Source organism: Leucopleurus acutus, assembly GCF_964270905.1.
Source record: "Leucopleurus acutus genome assembly, chromosome: 15".
Lineage (NCBI taxonomy): Eukaryota > Metazoa > Chordata > Mammalia > Artiodactyla > Delphinidae > Leucopleurus > Leucopleurus acutus.
In genome coordinates this window covers 24,322,196-24,341,939 of record NC_139157.1, presented here as the reverse complement: position 1 = coordinate 24,341,939, position 19,744 = coordinate 24,322,196, and the positions used below count along the sequence as shown (strand labels likewise).

General features: G+C 37.9%; 1 protein-coding gene across 1 annotated transcript in view; it reads left to right on the top strand.

Moving 5' to 3' along the window:
- Nucleotides 1–7,755: 7,755 nt before the first annotated feature.
- The window catches only part of LOC309972229 (uncharacterized protein), a 482,303-nt gene continuing 470,314 nt past the window's right edge, over nucleotides 7,756–19,744 (top strand). The window contains exon 1 of the mRNA XM_082855831.1: nucleotides 7,756–8,030. The gene's annotated coding sequence lies outside the window, so the exon portion shown is untranslated. The remainder of the gene's footprint in view (nucleotides 8,031–19,744) is intronic.

The window sequence follows — 19,744 nt, the reverse complement described above, 5'->3', positions numbered from 1 at the left end:
AAGAGCTGACGCCTATGGAAGTGGAAGTCTAGGAAACTATGCAGTTCTATGCACATGAACTCAGCCTGAGGTACCTGGCCCAGAGTGCTCTCAGAACATGGTGTGAGTTCCGAGGAGCATGCTTTTTGTAAATTTGTGGTCAGAGATTATTTTAGTCTTCAAATGAGCAGTGATGTAGCAATTAGCAGAATCCCAGAAGCCTTTGTGCTGTTCTGTATGTGGATGATCTGAGCTATTGGTTTTGTCCTAATGACAATTCAGCCTTAGATTCCCCCAAATAAATACAACCAGCTAACAAAGGGAAAAATATTTAACTTTGCTAGTAATCAAATAGATGCAAATCTGAACAACTTTTTTAATACTCTCAGATTAAAGATTTAAGTGAATATTCAGTGCTGACAACTGTCAAAAAATGCTCTCATGGCTGATGGGAGTGAAAATTGATATAATCTTTGAAAAGCAATTTGGCAATACATATTAAGAGCCTTAAAAACTTCATACCCTTTGATCAGTTCATTCTAATTCTATTCTGGAGCCAAAGCAGTCTTTGTTAGTTATTTTGCTTTTGCCAAACAAAATTACTCCAAAGATTCAAAAAAAAAAAAAAAGACTGATTCTAAAGAGAATTCAAAAAATAGGGGAAAAGATCATTGCATACGAACATGCTCATGGCAGAATTACCTAAATGTCTAACAACAGAATGATTGATTAAAGTATGTGCACCTAATGAAATCTCCATGGGATATGGAGCTAATAAAACTGATAGTTATAATGATCCTTTGTTATAATGTTCATTTAAAAAAAAAAAGCTTACTTTTGGTTTCTAATGAAAGAAACAACTTAAAGCACTAATAGTGTGCTACCGTTTATTTAACAGTTCAGCACATAGTGCCACGTGACATCTAGTACTGTGGGGTTTAGTTTTTAAATATGCACTACTAATTAATATGATTGCAACTGTGTCAAACAAAATAATAAACCCAAGACTTTGCAAAATAAAAAAAGACTGGAAAGAAATGCACCATTTTATTAGCAATGGTTGACTCTCTGTGATGGGATGTGTGATTGTTTTCTTCCTTTCATTTTTCTTCATTTTCCAAATGTGCCAAAATTAGCATATATTGCTTTTAGAATGGACATATGGACCTCAAGCCTGAGGAAGTTTTTTTTTTCTTTTCTTAAAAAGCAGTCCTGTTTTGTGTTCTGTTGTCCTGGGTGAAAAAAAAAGCCTGAAACATTGACTTAATAAATAGGCCTCTCACAGCTTAAAAAAGTCAGAGACCCATAGACTCAGGGTTGGGAGGTCACTAATTTCAAGGCAATACTGCTTTTCTCCAGAACAAAAAGACAATTACTTATTGAGTGCCTACTATGTGTAAAACCCCCTTTGCATCACTTCCCACCTGATTCCACTGGCAAATCCCTACTCATTTGTGCTAGAGAAGAGTCAGGCATAGATTGCTTTACGTAAATTTTCTCAGCTTTCATCAGGCCCCCCTGCCCCTGCTCCAGGCGCTCTGGGCTAGGGCCCCTTCAGTCTGTCTCAGAAGAGATTATTTATTGAGAGCTTTCTGAGGACAGGGACTGTATCCCCAGCTGCTGGCACACGGTGAACACATAGACTGTTGAATGAATCAGTGAATGAATAATTATTGAAGGTACTATTTTAGGTACTCTAGAGAGACAGAGAGTAGTATGAGAAATGGTATTTGCCCTTAAAGATTTTACGAATAATTGTGATGTAAAAAGCTAATTAATGGTGCGTATTTAAAACCTAAAAAAGACAGCAGTATATGTCAGATGGTTCAATGTGCTTGTTAAATAAAGGGTGGCCTGCGATTAATGCTTCAGGGGTTGCTTCTTTTATTGGAAATCAAAAGATACTGGGAAAATAAGATATCACATGGCTCAGATATACTTTTTCATATGATTAAATTATGTGGTTTTAGTTTATAATTTTTTAAATCAGTAAAACAATACACTACTTAATAATCATATCTTCCACTTACACAAATATAAGAAATTAATATCAGGAAGCCTTTTAACTTTTTTGTCATGACTGATCTCCCAGTTGACTTATAACTGAACAAGGGTCAGAAAATGTAATGTCTTTCTTAAAATGCACATTTCTTTTTGGTGGGATTGTGTAGCTCTTAGTCATTGTTAGTCATTGAACTATTTACCACATAAGTTAGGAAGGTCGGCTCTTCAGATAGCTTATGACTGGAGAAAAGAACTCTACTCAGATTAGTAAGCAAGAGTCTCCTTTTTCAAATTGGGAATTGCATGCACTCCTGACTGGGGAGAGATGAGCTTCCTCTGTGAGGGTGTTTATACTTTATTGCAGGGAGGAGCAAAGGGAATCCTCATGTACTTTTCTCTTCACTGAGTGGATGACTTGGCAAATTTTCTAGATTATGTCAATTTACCTTCCTCTCTCCTTTACCACACAGGCAGGGATGCCAAGTGTATATTTTCCAACCTTTATACTGCTCTTTAATGTAAATTATATCAAAAGTTTAAATTATGTTAATTTTTTTATTTATGGAAAAATGTGTTCTACTTACACATACCCTTTAGTCTATAAACATAGACCACAGCCTCTCAGAGCCCTAAACAAATGGTGGTGGAGTTCAGCTATGTGGAATCTGTAACATGGCTTGTTACTAGGATGAATAAATAGGGCATGACTTGGGCTGACTGTGTCTGTCTATAAATATCCCTGAGTAATATAGATGTAGACATTTTTCATTATGCAAAAAAGATATTTATAACACCATTGATCAGAAATTTAGATGCTAACTCGAAGAGGAATATAACAGTTATTTTAAGGCTACCTAGAAAAATATGTCATATGGTTCAAGCAATTAGGGAGAGTTATCAACAAAGAGAAACTGTTTCTAGTAGAAAATTGTAAATAGTGAATTTTATTCAAACAAGTGAGACCCCATATTACTATAAAGTAATTATCAATTATACATACAGTTTAACATTTTATCACAGCATTTACATAGGGATGGCAGTAAGCTGGGCTCCAGAGAATTAATTCACATGGCCCACGGGGTTATGGGATACCTGGTCCACCATCTCAGTGGCTCTTAAGGGTGATGCTGAGTTGGTGTCTTTTGTCAAAATTTGGGAAAATAGGGAGCTGTTGCAGCACATAGGAGTCCAGAGAGCTCAGGAGAGTACCATGATACAGCAGAAATTGTTTTTAAAGGAAATTGGAAAACATCTAGAGTTGTGGAGACATTGACAAACTAGACTTCCCAGTGGAGGAAGACCAGGTTGGTGAGGAGATCGGACAGTGGGCTACCTGAGGTCAAGATGAAGAAGATTCAGTGGAGTCCTTGATAGGTATTTTCCAATCTCTGAGGAGCTGCCATATGGGAGAAGGAGTAGCTCACAAAGACAGTATATTTTCAAAAGAAAGAACTCAGATCAGTGAGTGGAAAATTTAGGGAGGCAGATTTTGATTTACTATTTATAGAACCTATGTTTTTCCATGTTACTTCAGGACACAGCATGATGTAGTGAGGAGTCAGACCTGTTTTCAAATCCTGGTTTACATCTTACCAGCCATGGATTTGAGGATGTTACTTAGGCCCTCTGAGACTTAGTTTTCTCAACTGTAAACTAACAACACTAATGCCAGCTTCGTAATGTTGTGATCAGCATTAAGAGCGAGAACACATAAAAAGGCCGAGTGTAGTTATCATTAATGCCCATATTTGTGCTGTTATTATCATTCAGCCTCATTGAAAAATAGGGTCATGGTGGCGTTGGTAAACATTTTCCTACTTCAGTTTCCTCCTGCTCTTGAGGTTGTCTGGTCTTCTCAGATTCTTTTCAGATAGTTCTGAGACTCCTCTGGACAGTGTCCCATGTGTGGAAGAGGCTTCTCAGCTACCCTGTGGGTTCCATTATTTACTATTCACCATGTATCTCCTCTCTAGTTCTGATTCACTATGCTTATATCTACTGTTAAGGCCACTGGTTGGTTAGAAACCTAAAGCAGCTTGATGATCATATGTCCTTCTTTTCCATTCCAGCTGTAGTCTGGTCCTGTTCTCTCTCAAGAAAGAATCCCAGCCCTGATATACTGCATGTAGTCAACTTGTGTCTTATCTTCACTGCAAGCTGAATTCAGTCAATATACCTGTGATCCTAATGTTTTATACAGAGATTTGTTTTCTTTTTTTTTTTTTCAGTACACTTACTGCTTCAAAGGACTCAGTCTGTTGAGTCCATGAGGGCCAGAGGGAAATACGGAAGATTGACAATGTGATCTATTCAAAATGACCTCACCATCTGACACCAGCTATTACCTTTGGGTCAAATTTGTGTTTCTTGAATCATTCTTCTATTGGTTAGCCCAATCCTATTATCTCCACTGGTTTGACGGACACATCTGAATCCTAGCTCAGGTTCTCAAGTTTAGAATCCTGCTACATAAAGAAAAATTTTTAATAATTAGAGTTAGTCTCTCAAGTGGAATGAGGTAGGTCAAGAAAAAACAACCTTCTTCCAGTGGGAATATGCAAACAGAGGCTCAACCGCCATGTTGAAAACATTTCTATAAGAAGGAAGGTTGCAAGTGTGGGCTAAGTGTCCAATAAGGTCCTTCTTATCTATAATATTTTGTTGATCTCTGGGAAATTCTGCCACTATGTTAGCATCCCTGACAGGATAAGTAATCCTACTTATGAACAGCAAGAGTGAGAAGAGGGAACAAACTCACACAAGTGCACGCACAGGCCCCTGGAACTCCTGTATAATGCTTCTTTGTCAAGAATTGGTCTGATTATTTCTTTAGTTTTTTCTTGGGATTATTTAACACTCTTAAAAGATGTTCAGCAGCCTCTAGTACACCCAGTATCTTAAATATGGAAGATACTAAATATGTAAATGAACCTGGAAGATTGCCACTTTCCATTCATCCATTGGCTATTTTGCATTACAAGGTATCTTTTAAAGAGCTCATTTGCCTTGTCTTTACAAATGACAGTGTACCTTTTTTGTGGCTATCAGGGATTCCAGCTCTTTGCCCAGCCAAAGAAGATGCTCAGTTAATGATTGAACTCTACCATTTCAGCCAAGAAAAGTTGTCATACTCACTGCTTGATCTAAAATGGCTCTGCTACAATCTCTGAGACTTGGGAAGGCTATTTTTAATGTATAAGAGAAAGGATTTTGAGTTCTGCAGGGTTTTGAAAATTCTTCTCCTGTACCATACAGCCCAGAAGTAATATGGTTTAGATTATTAAAAAAAATTGAGCAAGAAGAAAGAAGACCCTGCATTCTAGTTCCAGTCCTACTAATTTCTAGCCATATGGCCTTAGACCAATTAATTGACTTCTTTTGAATCTGTTTCTTCATCTGTAAATACCATTCACATTGAGCTATAGTGGTATTATTTTCTTACTGAAGGACAAAGAGATGTTTATGTACTACACTCAAAAGGTCAGACAGATGGGATTATTTTAGATTGAAAGTGCATGTGTAGGAGTCATGCCTTTTGTGAGCCACATAAATTCCCACGGGGTCTGGTAACTTGCTGTGTACCCAGCAGGAACCCAAAAAGTCTTGTGATGGTGATGAATATGGCACCATTAAATAAGGCCACATTTAACACAAAGAGAAACCTGGGAAAGAAAACAAAGCAAAAACCTAGACTTCATCTCTAGGTACTTTGTGTAACTTCAGATAGGTTACGTTATACCATTTTCAGCTCTTTTATCGACTCATAAAAAGAACCAAATGCTAACAAAGGGTGGGAAAGCATATAATTGGAGCAGTACAAAGGATAACTGAGCCCATGAGGTGGGAAGTACAGTACTCTGAAATGTATGACATACTGAAATTCTGGCTTCCTACATCTATTCCTCTCAAAGGGATGGACTTCCCATAAAAGTTAGTATTGAATGATGCTAGTTAAGGCATTTATGGGAGTTGCTTAGAATACATAATATGTTTGAATTGGGAAGGAGCTTAGAAATATTTTAGGCTAACCTCTTAATTTTATAGTTGGGAAAAGTAAGTCTCAAAGAAGTTATGTGAATTCTTCAAAATTATATAATTTATGAGAGGGCTAGGACCAGATTCATAAGGCTGTAAGCCATTGGGGAATTCAAGTCTTTCTGTTCTGTCCTATTTTGCTTATTTTTGAGTTTAAATGACAGAAGATAATCTTATTTTCTTAACGTCTTAGTTTTAGAAGACCTTGTCAATGCCCTCTTATTTCTTGTCTATGAAAACAAAATGAATCTAAAAGGCAATTTCACAAACACATTACCAGCCAGACGCTGCCTTTTGTTGGCCATTGGTAACACAACTTGCTACAAGGTACTTGCTGCCCTTGAATAGATTTCTTTTCATTCCTTCACATTGTTGATGTTCAACCAGCTGCTTAGGAAAAGAACACACATTGTGAAGATCTATACATATACAAAAAAGAGGAGTTCAGTTTATGAGTCATTCCTACAGTGGCCTTGAGGTAGCATAATCCAAAGACGTTTCCTGCAGTAGACATTAACTGCTGGCAATTTCTTCTCTTATGAAATAAATAAAGTCTTTCTTAGAAATAGGTATTTTCTTGGCTAATGAGCTTTTTACTCCTTGGGAGTCTTCTGTTTAAATTCTGAGACTAAACGGTAGAAGAGACTTCATAGGGAGGAGGAAATGGAAATGGCATGAGACCTACTTCCTTTTGCATCTGTGGATGGTTGTGGGAAAAGGCTTGTGGAAAAGGCAATACTTGTAATAGCACAGTTCAGGAAACAGGATGTAAAAGTCAATGCCTATGTCAGGAGGGCTGCCCATGCTTCTTGCATTGTATTGAATGCTTTTAATCCTTTTGCAAATACTTACTTGGTTGTAAGACAAGTCAAAGCAGCACTGATGATGTCTCAGCTGAGAGAGAACTTGTGGTCACTTAAAGTATAGCAAAGAGAACTGTCTCTTAAATAATAATAAAGAAAATAATTTTTCATTTAGATCTGGTCTAGAAAATACCCCCTCTTGAATCTCTTTTTTTTCTTTTCAAAAAGTGAAGTGACCTGAGCAATATTAAATGAGCAAAGTGATGGCTTTCTGAGTTTAAAGCTACTGAGTTCCTACTTGTCTCTCTTTATACTGAAATTTCCACATAGATTCTGTGCAAGAGAGAAAAGATTAACTGGATCCCATATGACCCAAGGAGATGCAGGACAGGCAAATGAAAATTGTCTCAGGGGAGCAAATAGTCTCTCCAGCTCTGCAATTTTGCTTCTGCTCTACAGTTTGACTCTCCCAAAATCTGATTTCTAAAACAAATTAGTCCACCCCTGAGCAAGGAATACCAACTTTACATCTGGAGATTACAAAAGTGCCCCAGTCTATGTACATCTAATGAGTCAGTGTCTAGGTTATGGAAACAGAGATACCCTCTTCCCACTGTAATGTTTGTGTTGATAGGCTCTGTTTGGAAGATTAATTTTCAATGTCATCATTCATGAATTACAGGGAACGAGAAACAAGAGGAAGGAAAGCAGAGAAGGATGTGCTAATGCTATGATGTTTTGGCGATATTTTCAAACCCTAAATTCTTATACCAGTCAGACCATGTCATGTAAATTTAAGACTGTGATAACATTGGCTTACAGAAATATTTTCACTTGTGTGACTTCACCCATCCCTGATGCCAGAGTTCAAAAGGGTGTGTAAATAAGATGGGGGGAGGGGCACATAATCACTGACCAACAGCAACAACAGAAGTAGCTCAAAACTGTTAAGTCTAAGCTGAGAATGAGCTAAGGCTTGTGCAACATTCCAATTCATACAAAAATGACATTAAAAGCAATATTCAGAGAAAGAAGGGTAATGGAGACCCAGTTATGGCACAGATAGTGTAACTTTAACAATGTCACAGAGGAGGCAGGACGACCGACTGGTTCTACTTACATCTTCTCTATTAAGGATCTTCATATTGGAAGGGAGGGAACATCATCACCATTATGATGGAACTGAAGACCTAAATTGATAAAATGATGGTAAGGAAGCATCTTTCTTCTTTAAATCATCAGTTAAGTATCTAAACTCAGAAAAGTGCATTTTTAGAACATAAATTTTTTGTACATTCGGTCACAAAATATATCTAATATGGAAAACTATGGAAAATGGGAAATGTTTCTCCCCATCTTGGCAAAAAATAGATGTTGGCTAATATCATCCAAGTTTTTTTAATTTTTATTTTTAAGTAGATTACAGGAAATGAAGAGAAGCTGATGACCTTAATATAGTTTTCTGAAAACTTTCTAGAAAATTACACTAAGCTTATCAGCTTGTTTTCATGACTTGGAGGTATTGAGAACAGAAAGCAGTGATAATTAGACATCAGCACCGACTTAAAACAATTCATGCCAAAATAGACTCATTGCATTTTTATTGTCTTCAGTCTTCAACGAGGAATTTAATATAATATTAGGTTATACATGTAGAAATATGTGGAAATACATCAGAAGAGAGCATACTTATGTGAGTTCAAAACTGGCTGAAGAGCTGAATGCAAGAAGCACCGGAAAATAATTTATGACCAGTGGGGAGGGTCTCTCTGTTGGTGTACAGCAAGAGTCTGTACTGGACCGGTGCTGTTGGATGTCTTCATTAACAAGTTCAGTGGCAAAGTAGAAGTAAGTCGTGCTTCTCAATTCTGTGTGTAAGTTACCAAGCTGGGCAATACACAGAGGCTACACTGTGTGACTGAAAGGATGCAGGGCTTGGGACTCAGAAGTAAGTTTGAAATCTGGCTCCATTCTTACCCAGTGGTCTTGCCTTTGACCTCCAGGGTCCCCCTTTGTAAAATAGTAACCACCTGGCAGGGCTGTGAAGATCACATGAGTTAATGTATGTACAGTGCTTACCTTGGTGTCTGGCACAAGGCAAGTTCTCTTTTCCTTTTCTTTCTCTTCCCCTCTTGCTTGGAATACAGATTTTTAGAATGAATTGAACTGAGCCAACTAGTGGTTTGGTTCATATAGAATTAGTGTCTTAAACAATAATTGATCCCAGTGCATAAATATCTAGATCACTTATATGCATGGTCAGTAGACCTTAATGTTTGTAGAGGCTGAATTAAAACATCACTACTAGTAGTTTCTGGCTTATTCTTTCAGTGTTTCTCCTTAGCAGAAAGACACACTAATACTTCTTATGTGCTATTGCCCCTTCTTTCCACACAGAAGTTAACATGATAACTTCCTTTCACAAAAGGTGCCATATGCACTGTTAAGTACCTTGCTTTTCTCAACTAATGGCATGTGCTGGTATATTAATACAGTGAGACGTTACTCATTCTCTGTAATGTTTCTAATCACTTGGCCCAGGTTTTGCAGGGTCAGTAGGAGTCTGCCAGGTAGATGGTGGACGCAGTGGTTTTCCAATATGAGGAAACTGGGTGTGTCAGGGCTCACTTGTCCACTTCTTCAATTTTTTCAACAAATGTTTATTAGTTCTTAATATGTGCCAGGCCATAGGCTAAATAGTTTTTGTTCCTTATGTCATTACAACCTCACCACGGCTTTATGAAGTAAATAATATTATTTTGTCATTTTATAGATGAAGTTGCAGTTAGAACCGCTATGTCATTCAAGGGAAAAAAGTACAGAAACTCAGATTCAGAGCCAACATGTTTTCCTCCAGAGTCATGCTCTTAATCACACACTCAACTTCCAGATGAAGGGTGGGAACGAGTCAGAGAATGTTCTAGATGCGGAGGCAGCAATGTAAATGAAGGTGCATGATGTGTAGAGGAACTGAAACTCTCTTTCCTGTTGGAAGAACTCCGAGTTGCACTAGGAGTTGTATTGCAGGAGCAAAGCAGGAAATGTGGCAGAAGACGAGGCTGAAGAGGTTGGTGTGGCAAGGGATTGAGAGCCCAGTGGCATGCGGCTTAAACCCTATTTCTGGTGCTTGGGCGTGGTGGCAGCGTGAGTGTCCTCAGCCCTCAGTAGTAACCTCGTGGGGAAACCTGCTTTGTCGGGCCCTGAGGCGGGGTCTGGGAGGGAACACCAAGGGTTCAGGGTCACAGGTTGTATGGAGCAATTTGCCACAGGAACCTGTGGACTTAAATGTTCTCTGTGGTTAACCCAGAGTGAGACCTGGGATTCCCTGGGCAGTTTGGGGTTGACTGGGGTTCATGAAGCACCTATAAACCATGGCTCTGGCTCTTGCCTGGGTCGGGGCAGCATTCCTTTGGTGGATTCATCCTTTCTGTTAAATGCCAAATGTGATCGTAGTGTAATCTCCCAGCACCTTTATTGTGGTCCCTCATTATCCTTTTAAATTGATTCAGTGGGGTAAGCTCTTCCCTTTACAGTGATTGGCAGCCTCCATGAAATCCTGTGGTTACGTTCAGACCTTTACTTCAAGTCACCAAACACTGTCACACTGGCATCATGATGTTGTCCGGATCAAAGGCCTTTCCTGCTAGTAGGTAAAGAGGGTGAGGTCAGCTTCTTCACCCTTTTCTCACATGATTCTTATGTCTCTTCCCTCATCTGGCTAACTCTGGGGTTCTGAATCCCTCCCAAACTGGGGATGAGGGAAGATGGAGAGGAAGAGGCAGCAGACAGTCCTCACTCACCTGGTGATCAGGCACCACCCTCTCTCTGGACTTGGCAGGTGGGTGAGGCTGGTTCATTCTATCGTGGACACTCTTGGGTTTGTAGAAGAGCCTTCTCCCTACCCCACCCCACATCAGTGAGGGTCTCTCACCTGGCACTTCCCCTTAAGGGCAAATGCTGTTCTGCTTAGGCTGATCACTTCCTCATCCTTTAGTCCCTACATATCCAGCAGAAGCTTCAGCTTCTGCCAAGGTATGAATGATCACCTGGACCCTCCTCCAGGGACCCATGATAGCCCTTTGCAGGCTCAGCTCTGTGCTGCTTTCTTATCCATCGTTTTCCCTAGGCCATCGACCCACATTCACATATCCTTGGTTCCAGGACTCCAGGCCTGTGGCCCCATCTCAGCACAGCCCAACTCCTCCACACCCCTGTCGAGAAACTAACCAGTCCGTCTCTCCTCCTCTAGGTTTTCAGGGGGCAGTCAGATACAACCTAAACTGCAAACGACGAACGTTGAGTTCTTGCACTAGTCTTAGTGAAGTTGCTTTTCTTCAGTGTGAGTTGAGGGGCCAGTCCCTCCTACTGCTCTCTCCAGAAAATTCTTCCTTGGGTTATTACCTGGAAGCTCTCTAACTAGGTTTGAGGTTAGAGCTATCTTCTGCTCTCCTGGACCAGAGATGGTGTGGTTGTGTCTCAGACCAAACGCCTCTTCAAATAAATCTTCTCCTCTCCAAAAATTCTCTTCTAATCTCCAGCTCTTGACCATTTTCTACTTTGATGTGGTTGAGGCATTTAAGAGTTATCTAAAGTAGATCTTATCCACTTACTTTGAAACCTTTTTGCTCCTTGGCCTATCTCCTCACTTTGGAATGTGCCTGGGCTGAAACTTCCATTTTAAATCAGGTCAACCATAGATACTATAATCCAAACAACATCCTTTCCCTCTGCTTCAATCAGAGTTCTCTTTCTAGAGTCCAAATATGACCACATGGCTCTCCTGCATAGCACCCTTCAGTGAGAACCCCATGCTGTGTTTGCAGTATCATGAGGAAGACAGGCAGCATACAAGTACACAGATAAATAAGGCCTTATAAAATTGGACGCATAGAATGCTGAAGCAGAGAATAAATTAGGAAGAGGTGAGTGAAGAGGAGCCAGGCTTTCTAGCCTCCTAGCCTTAGAGCCGCAGCATATAACCAAGAAAGTTAAAAGCATAAACTCTGACGCCAGAATGCCTGGGTTCATACCGCAGCTCTGCTACCTACGAGCTATTTGACCTTGTGAAGTTACTTATCCTCTCTGTACAGTGAGTCCCCTATATACGAATGAGTTCCATTCCGAGAGTGTATTCGTAGGTCTAATTTATTGGTAAGTCCAACAAAGTTAGCCTAGGTACCCGACTAACGCAGTCGGCTAAATAGTACTGTACTGTAATAGGTTTATAATACTTTTCACACAAATAATACATAGGAAACAAACACAAAAAATAACATATTTTTAGTCTCACAGTACAGTACCTTGAAAAGTGTAGTAGTACAGTACAACAGCTGGCATCCAGGGGCTGGCATCAAGTGAACAGGCAAGAAGAGTTACTGACTGGAGGAAGGAGAGGAGGTGGAAGATGGTAGAGCTGAAGGATCGTCAGCAGAGACGGAGGGCAAGCTGCAATTTCACTCACTCACATCCTGGGCTTGAAATAAAGATACTGTACTACTGTACTCTATATAGTACTGTACAGTAAAGTACACAAAAGCACAACCACTTGTAAAGGATGCATGCATGTGACAATATATGCCAGACATGTGAACTAACTTAGGTGATTGGACATGTGAGCACACGTTCACATCTTTGAAAGTTCGTGCGACTTGAAGGTTCGTATGTAGGGGACTTACTCTACTTTGGTTTCCTCATCTGTCAAATGGGGATGTTAATAGTTCCCTCATATAGTTGTTGTGAGTATTAAAGTGCTTGGGAAAATGCTTGACGTATAATAAGTGATATACCATAAAGTTTCTTAACTAAATATAAAGTGCTCCTGTCTTTGTCTACAAGTCTTAGGTCTTTTCCCTATTGATTCAGAATTACCATCATCTCTTCCGAGAAGCTTCAGATGATCCTCAACATTCATTCAGGTGTTCTTTTGATGTGCCATTGGTGTATTTTATACATATCAATATCACCACAATTCTCCCACTGTGTTGTGATCGACCTTTTCTCTCCATAGACTAGAAACTCTCCGTTGAAAGCAGGGACCATATCTTATTCATGGTTGTATAACCAGAGTATCTGATACCCATTAAATATACGATGAATGGATAAATAAATGAATGAGCAATAGAGAAATTCTAATAGATAAGCTTAAAATTACATACTTACGATTTTATATTTTTCTTTCAAGATAAGAAGAGCCTTCTACAGTTGGTTAGGTATTTCACAAGTTCTGTATGAAATCATAGTCTCCTAAGTCATTTATAAGGGAAGGAAGTTTGGAGATTCATCTAAAATTTAAATTTACAAAAACTGAAGTTGAGTTTGCTTGATTTTTCTAAGTCTTTACCACACTCATTCAATATGTTGAAAATAGGATTTAAGTCAACAGAGTGCCCTTCTGGGCAAATCAATGTGAAAGATAAAACATGAGTAAAATAAGGCCCGTACCACCTAGGAGCTTGTATAGTCTAGCAGAGAAGGCAGACACATGGGTGGAATGATAACTAAAGTCAAAAAAGACTGGGAGTTCTAAACAAGAGGGGTTTCATTTATTATCATTTCTTTTTAAGGATTTGTTTTGTAAACTGAAGTCTTAATTCCTAATTACTTTGTCTCATTTTGATGTGTTATTAACTTTTTTCACCTCTTGAATTTACTGTACTAACTGCACCAGAAGAACAATTTCTTGATTATATAATTCACACAGAAATCAAAAGGCTGTTTTACAAGAGACCTTCTTTTCCTTTTTCTAAATCTTGCTTTCTTATCTTTTGGATGAGATAGGCCTGCATTCATTTGTGTAGCATTTGGGTAGCAATGTTCCCTGTATAGGACATCAGTGTTGTCAGTATAGCATTTTAGAGCTTGAAAGAAATTCAGAAGTCATCTAGTATATACTGTTTTCTTTTCTTTTTCTTCTCTTTTATCTTATCCTTCCTTCCCTCCTTCCTTCCTTCCTTCCTTTCTTTCCTTTCTTCCTTCTTTCTTTCTTTTTCTGTCTCTTCCTTCCTTGCTTCCTTCCTTCCTCCTTCTTTCTTTCTCACAGTTTATTAGAACAGGCAAAAGAAAACCCCGACATCCTGATGCCCAGTACAATTCTTTTTTCCATATACCATGCTGCTTCTAGAATAATTTTAGACTATAGGAAATGGAGTCCTAGGGAAGATATTTATAACAAGTCTCTGGCTCATTTAGCATGCCGTTGTTTGGGATATCCAGCTGCACACTTTGTTCTTGTCAGTAATAAATTATTTCCTGACAATTTGGTTGACAAACGGGATCTCAGCCCCAGATTTGCACACATCTTTTAAAAAATGATCAGCTTAACCATGCTAAATAGACTTTTTGTCCTTCACTTATCTTCTAGCATGAAGAGAAGGAAGATTCAAGATCTTCAATAAGAGTGTAAATCACACCCACAGACAGGACTCTGTTTATATAACATTTAGGGTGAAGGTACCCTTTTATGAGCCTTTGTTATCCAATGGAGAGTCTCTGAAAGCCACAGAATCTCTTCTCTGCCCTGAAGCTAGCTACATTTGCTTTTCTAACTTCCCAGCAGACTAGGATACAAAGTATGTGGACATTTCAAATGTTGAAAAGCAAAGTAGAAGCAGGAGGTGGGGGTAGGGAGGGGAATGTAGGGGTGGCCAGTAAGGATTCTTTTACAACTCATATTTCTCTATTGAAAACTGAGATTTCTGGTCACATCAGGGCAGAATAATTGATAGCAGCTGCAGATGGGAAGGTTTGAGCATGCATCTCCCCAGGCAATATTTTCTTTGGTATTCTCTATGGTATGTTGTAAAGTATAGCAGTTAAGTATTCAGCCGTACTTTCTTTAGTTAGCTAAGTGGATAAAAACAATTTTATTCATTTTTCTTCACAAAACTTGCCTTGATCTGTGTCCTTTCTTCGTCCACCTCTGGTGGCCACCACATCTGCCTGCCATCAATGTTTATGATGTTGGTAATACCTTCCTGCAGTATGCAGTGAGACACAGAAGGTGAATGAACACAGAGTGAAGACAGACTGGCACCATCTTGGCAGCAAACTGATCTCTTGGAAGTCAAGAATCCTTGGTCTGATTAGTAAGAAGAAAAAAGTTTTAAAGGAATAACTTCTCTTTCAGCTCCCATTGTTACTAAAAGTAAGATAATGAAGAGCATGTTGATCTTTGAGATGTTTGAAAGTCTTAGAACAGGCAATAAAGTCAAAATTTAAGGGATAATAATACAAAATGGTGAGAAAGAGTAGAGTATATTTCCAAACTGATGAGTTGAAAGGAGGGATAGGGGAGTTTTCCCAATATGGATCCTCTTAAAAGGCCAGGTCTCTGATTTGTTTAACAAAATGTTTCTTTAAGAACTTTACATCCCTTTCTGCTAGTGAAGAGTTCTCATTTTAAATGCTCCTATTATAGTAAATAGAATGGAAAGGGTATGAAAAGTCTATTAAAATAATTACAGAAGTTCAGGTCATAAATTATCTGTTGATTCAGCCTGTCAGCAAGCAAGTCAGTTGGTTCAATGTTAAGACCAATTGGCTAGAGGATTGGCTACAAATGACTTCAGATATCTAGATCAGATGTAAGTCATCAGCTTGGTTAGTGGGGTCTAAACTGCACTGAGTGTTCCCCTTGTTTGAGCAATAGACATTGGGTGTTATTGTGTTATTGGAATTTTGTGAGGTCAGTTTGCCACTGTGCTGCAAAGCATGATGGGATAAAACACATGCACTATAACAGCAGGGGATAATGGTGACCAGCAGCCTGGCCGTGTTCTCACCTGAGTGAACATGGCCAAATCAAACTGTCAGCTAGTGAATATTTACCATAGTCTGGGTTCATCAGCCAACTGAATTATTTTCTGCCTGCTATGCTCAAGAAAAACTCACATTTAACCAGTTTTGCATGCTTCACAAAATGCCTAACCTGGAAACTACCATCCTGCCCAACAACCTTCTTGCGTACCCCCTTGCAAAAACATAAGACTAGGAATGGTGTATACTTCCCTAGTGGCATGTATGTACTTATGTATGAGTGGATCGTCTGAAAAGAATCAATAGTTTTTTTTTAAATGAAGAGTCTCTTGGCACCAGAAAAATGCAGGGTCTAGCCAAACCTGAAGATGAAACCAGTAGCAAGGTACCCTTGTCTTACATACCCTCCCTAGCTTTGCTATTGTCAACAAAATCCTGCCTTACTCATTACATTCCATCTCGTGATCAGCAAAACATTTTCAATGTGACAGCAGGCTTACTCTCTTCTAGATAAAACTTCTAGTCTTTTACTTGAACTCCTGATAACTTTTTACTTCAACAGTGTAATCATTTGAACTTTAGAATTACATCAATGCCAAATATCTTCTTAGTTCTGTGGATGCCTGAAAATGAGGCATTCTGCAAAAATTAATTTCCTAAATATCTAAAGCTAAGACTTTTTAAATTTTAAAACTTAAAAAAATCTGATTTTTTTATTGGCAACATTTATAACTGTACTTGAAATTTCTCTGCTTTCTTAAACATATTAAAGAACATATTAAACATAGCTATTTTTATGACTCAGGTATAACTATAAATATAAATGTACCAATGAACTTATGGCTCATTAAAACTCTGGAGAAATTTTTGCCTTTTAATAAATCTCTGTATTATCTCAAATTACTATATTTTCTTTGCCTGCTTTAAGTAGTTTTTCTAGTAGCTATTTATCCTTGTCGTTGTTGGGGGGCTTGCTATTACTCAGTTCTTTCCCTTTTCCATTTACAGCTTCTAATCTGCCATGGTCTAGAAAGTACATAGCTAACATTCTTAAAACTTTGAGAAAACAGGAGAAAAATGCCTTATGAAGTGAATGGGCTTTACCACCTTCATGTCAGGAAAACTACTTCTGTTGTTCAGAAGACTTATTTGCTTGTGCAGTTGAGGAACAAAAATTATTTGTTTGCAGATGACACTAGACTTTTTTTTGATAGGGAAATGCTTTGGTATCTGCATTACTTTACCACGAATATTCCAGGTGCTTTGATACTCTGGTGAGTATAGAATGAATATACTCATAATAATAAGGGTTCTTCTAGACAATGCAAAATGTACATCCTAGTATATATTCTCAGGTGGCTGTAGTGTGAGGAAAATGTGTCAATGTCAGGAAAACAAATACTCAAAATGTTGACATAAGTATTATGGTGTATATGTTTTGTTTTAATATTAATTTTGCTGATTTTAGGTAGAGAAGTTGCAATAAAAATCATCTGCTTATGTTTCTGTTTACGCATTCTAAAAAGGAACACTAAGCCAAAAATTATTGTCAGGAAAAAAAAGCTAAATGAAAATTAGAGATGGGCAACTTATTGCCATACAGAGAGATGTAAAAAATTCTCAGAATCTTTGTAAGTATGGGAGGATTCCATAAAATCCCTTGCTGATTTTTTTTCTTAAATATTTACTCACTTGGTTTAAAACGTATCCCACTTGGGGATCAAATGAAACATTTAATGTGTGTTTCTGACTTTTTCACACTTAATATAACACAGTCTCTTTATTATGAGAGCTCTTCATCCAAAAATCCTAGGATGATCTGATGTCTAATGCATATAACAGACTTCAAGCATTTCTATTCTGTTATTTCTGATCCAGGAAGCTTCTTTAGTAGGTCACAAGTAAACTTGAACTTTTAATTGCATTTTGAAATTAGGAACATGTTCAGATGGTTACTAAAGCTGAAAACCAATGTATAAAGTACATTGTTTCCCTTTTCAAATAGAAATTTTGCAAAGTCATTACTTAGAAAGTTGCCCTAGAAAAATATACGTAAATTTGTATTCCTTTAAAAAAAATTTTGTCAAAGTGATTCCTCTTTAACATTTTCTACATTCTTTTGCTGTAACTTTTTTGTTACCTTGTACCATTGCTATTGAAGTTGTATGATTATGACTCCATCTATTTCCTGTGTGTGTGTGTGTGTGTGTATGCACGTGTGTTGGTGGGTGAGATGACTGGAATATTAGGGGAGTTGTGGAGGAGAAAACTGAAGTTTGCAGGTGTGTATATGATGTGTTCAGGAAGCTGATTCCAACCTTGGGAGCTTGATGGACAATAGTTATTTTTCTTTCTTTTCTTTTCTTTTTTTTTCTTTCTTTTTAAAATATCACTAACAAGTCAAGAGGTCGCAGGATCAAATTAAATAAACTTTTTGGGAATTGCATTCATGTTTCAATAAACTGTGAGAACAGTGGATTTAGCCAGATACGGAATTTGGTCCAATTCCTGCTTTGTCATCACATACAGTAGTTTGTTTACTTCTTTCCATGACTAAAAATGAACAACATTAAATACAGAGACCATTTGCTCTGCCTCTTGCCATCTTTCTGTGTATTCTGCAACAGTTGAGCTAATCAGGCAGAAAATTATGGAGTTTGACTCCCAGGAGAGATGCCAATTATGTGTATCTTATTATAATGTTCAACTAGATCAACTTCACTTTACATATTAAATAAGTGCCCCCTTAAAGCACTTTTTCTGACCTCTAATGCAGTTCATTTCACAGAACATGAAAAACAAATCATCAAAATAAACTTCCTGAGTTGTATTTGTGAGCTAATTCTCAGTCTACTTATAATTATTATTAGGCGTATTGGCTAAATGCTACCACATGTTAGCACAGAATTTGTCGAATCAAAATGCCATACACATCACAAAATAAATGAAGTTAGCTACCTATCATCCTTAGTTATTTCAGCGTTATACTTGTGGTGTGTTATGAAGGCTGTTTCCCTCTAAGAAACACGTGCTGTGTGTAAATTATTAACTCATTAATTCCTGAGTTCCTTATTCCCTAAGGGCACAGGTGTTTATTTTTCTTCAGCTTGCTGGTTTCATAAATGTGGAAACTGAAAGACTTATGACAGGAAATCAGTGCTAGAGCCCGAAATAGAATTCAAATCGTTATGTTCTTAGTACAGAGTTGAAGAGCTTTTGCATAGAAATAAATTATTGCTAATTGTGGGCATGATATCAATTAAGATTAGGAAAATTGTTTTTGACCTACCATTATTTCCAATTTTTTAAAAATTGCTATACAGCATAAATACGACATTTTGGTTTGGGGAAACATTCTGCCCTTAAAGCAATATAACTCAATTGGAATTTATTCAATAAACTTAGTAATAGACTGGGAGAAAGAATTTGATGGACTCAACTAAGTATCACCCTCTAGTCATGTGTGCAGCATGAGTCCAGTGGAACCTACTCTGTGATGCTTGGTGAGAGGGGAGTCAGGGAGTTGCAAGAACCAAGAGGAACAAGTCTTGAAGGAAAAGAACAAGTTCAAGCTTTTGGATTATATCTTTCAGAATTCTCCAGAGGCCTCACAGGCTATTTGGCATTTTCTGAAAATAAACTTTCCATTGTATATGCTGTAAGGATATACTTAATAACAGCCTGTTTTGGGATCCTGTGTGAGGAATGCATTACAAATACTCTTTGAGGATATAACTATAATAATAACAAAACAAAGTAGCTGAATCTAACAATAATTTGACAAATACTAATGAAGAGTTTACCACAGCAGCATTGATTTAAAGGAAGCAGATAGAGCTAAGGAAAGAATAGGAGAAAGAAAACCCAAATAGGTACAATTTGTGTCTACAATAGAATGTCTTCGTTTTTACATAATGGAATACTTTAGGCAGTATTTTACATTTAAGCATTTTCTAAAAGACTGAGGAATTCTTTTAAGAGTTTCTCAGCATTAGTATCTCTTTTTTTCCCCTTAATATGCTTTGAACACCAAAATTGCTGTAAGAATCAGTGCCATTGTAATCATACTATACAAATATGTTCCAAGTCTATTTATTGAATTCACAAAGGAACAAGACAAATGACCAATGGACAAAGCATAAGGAGAACTCAGTGATTTTATGCTGGGG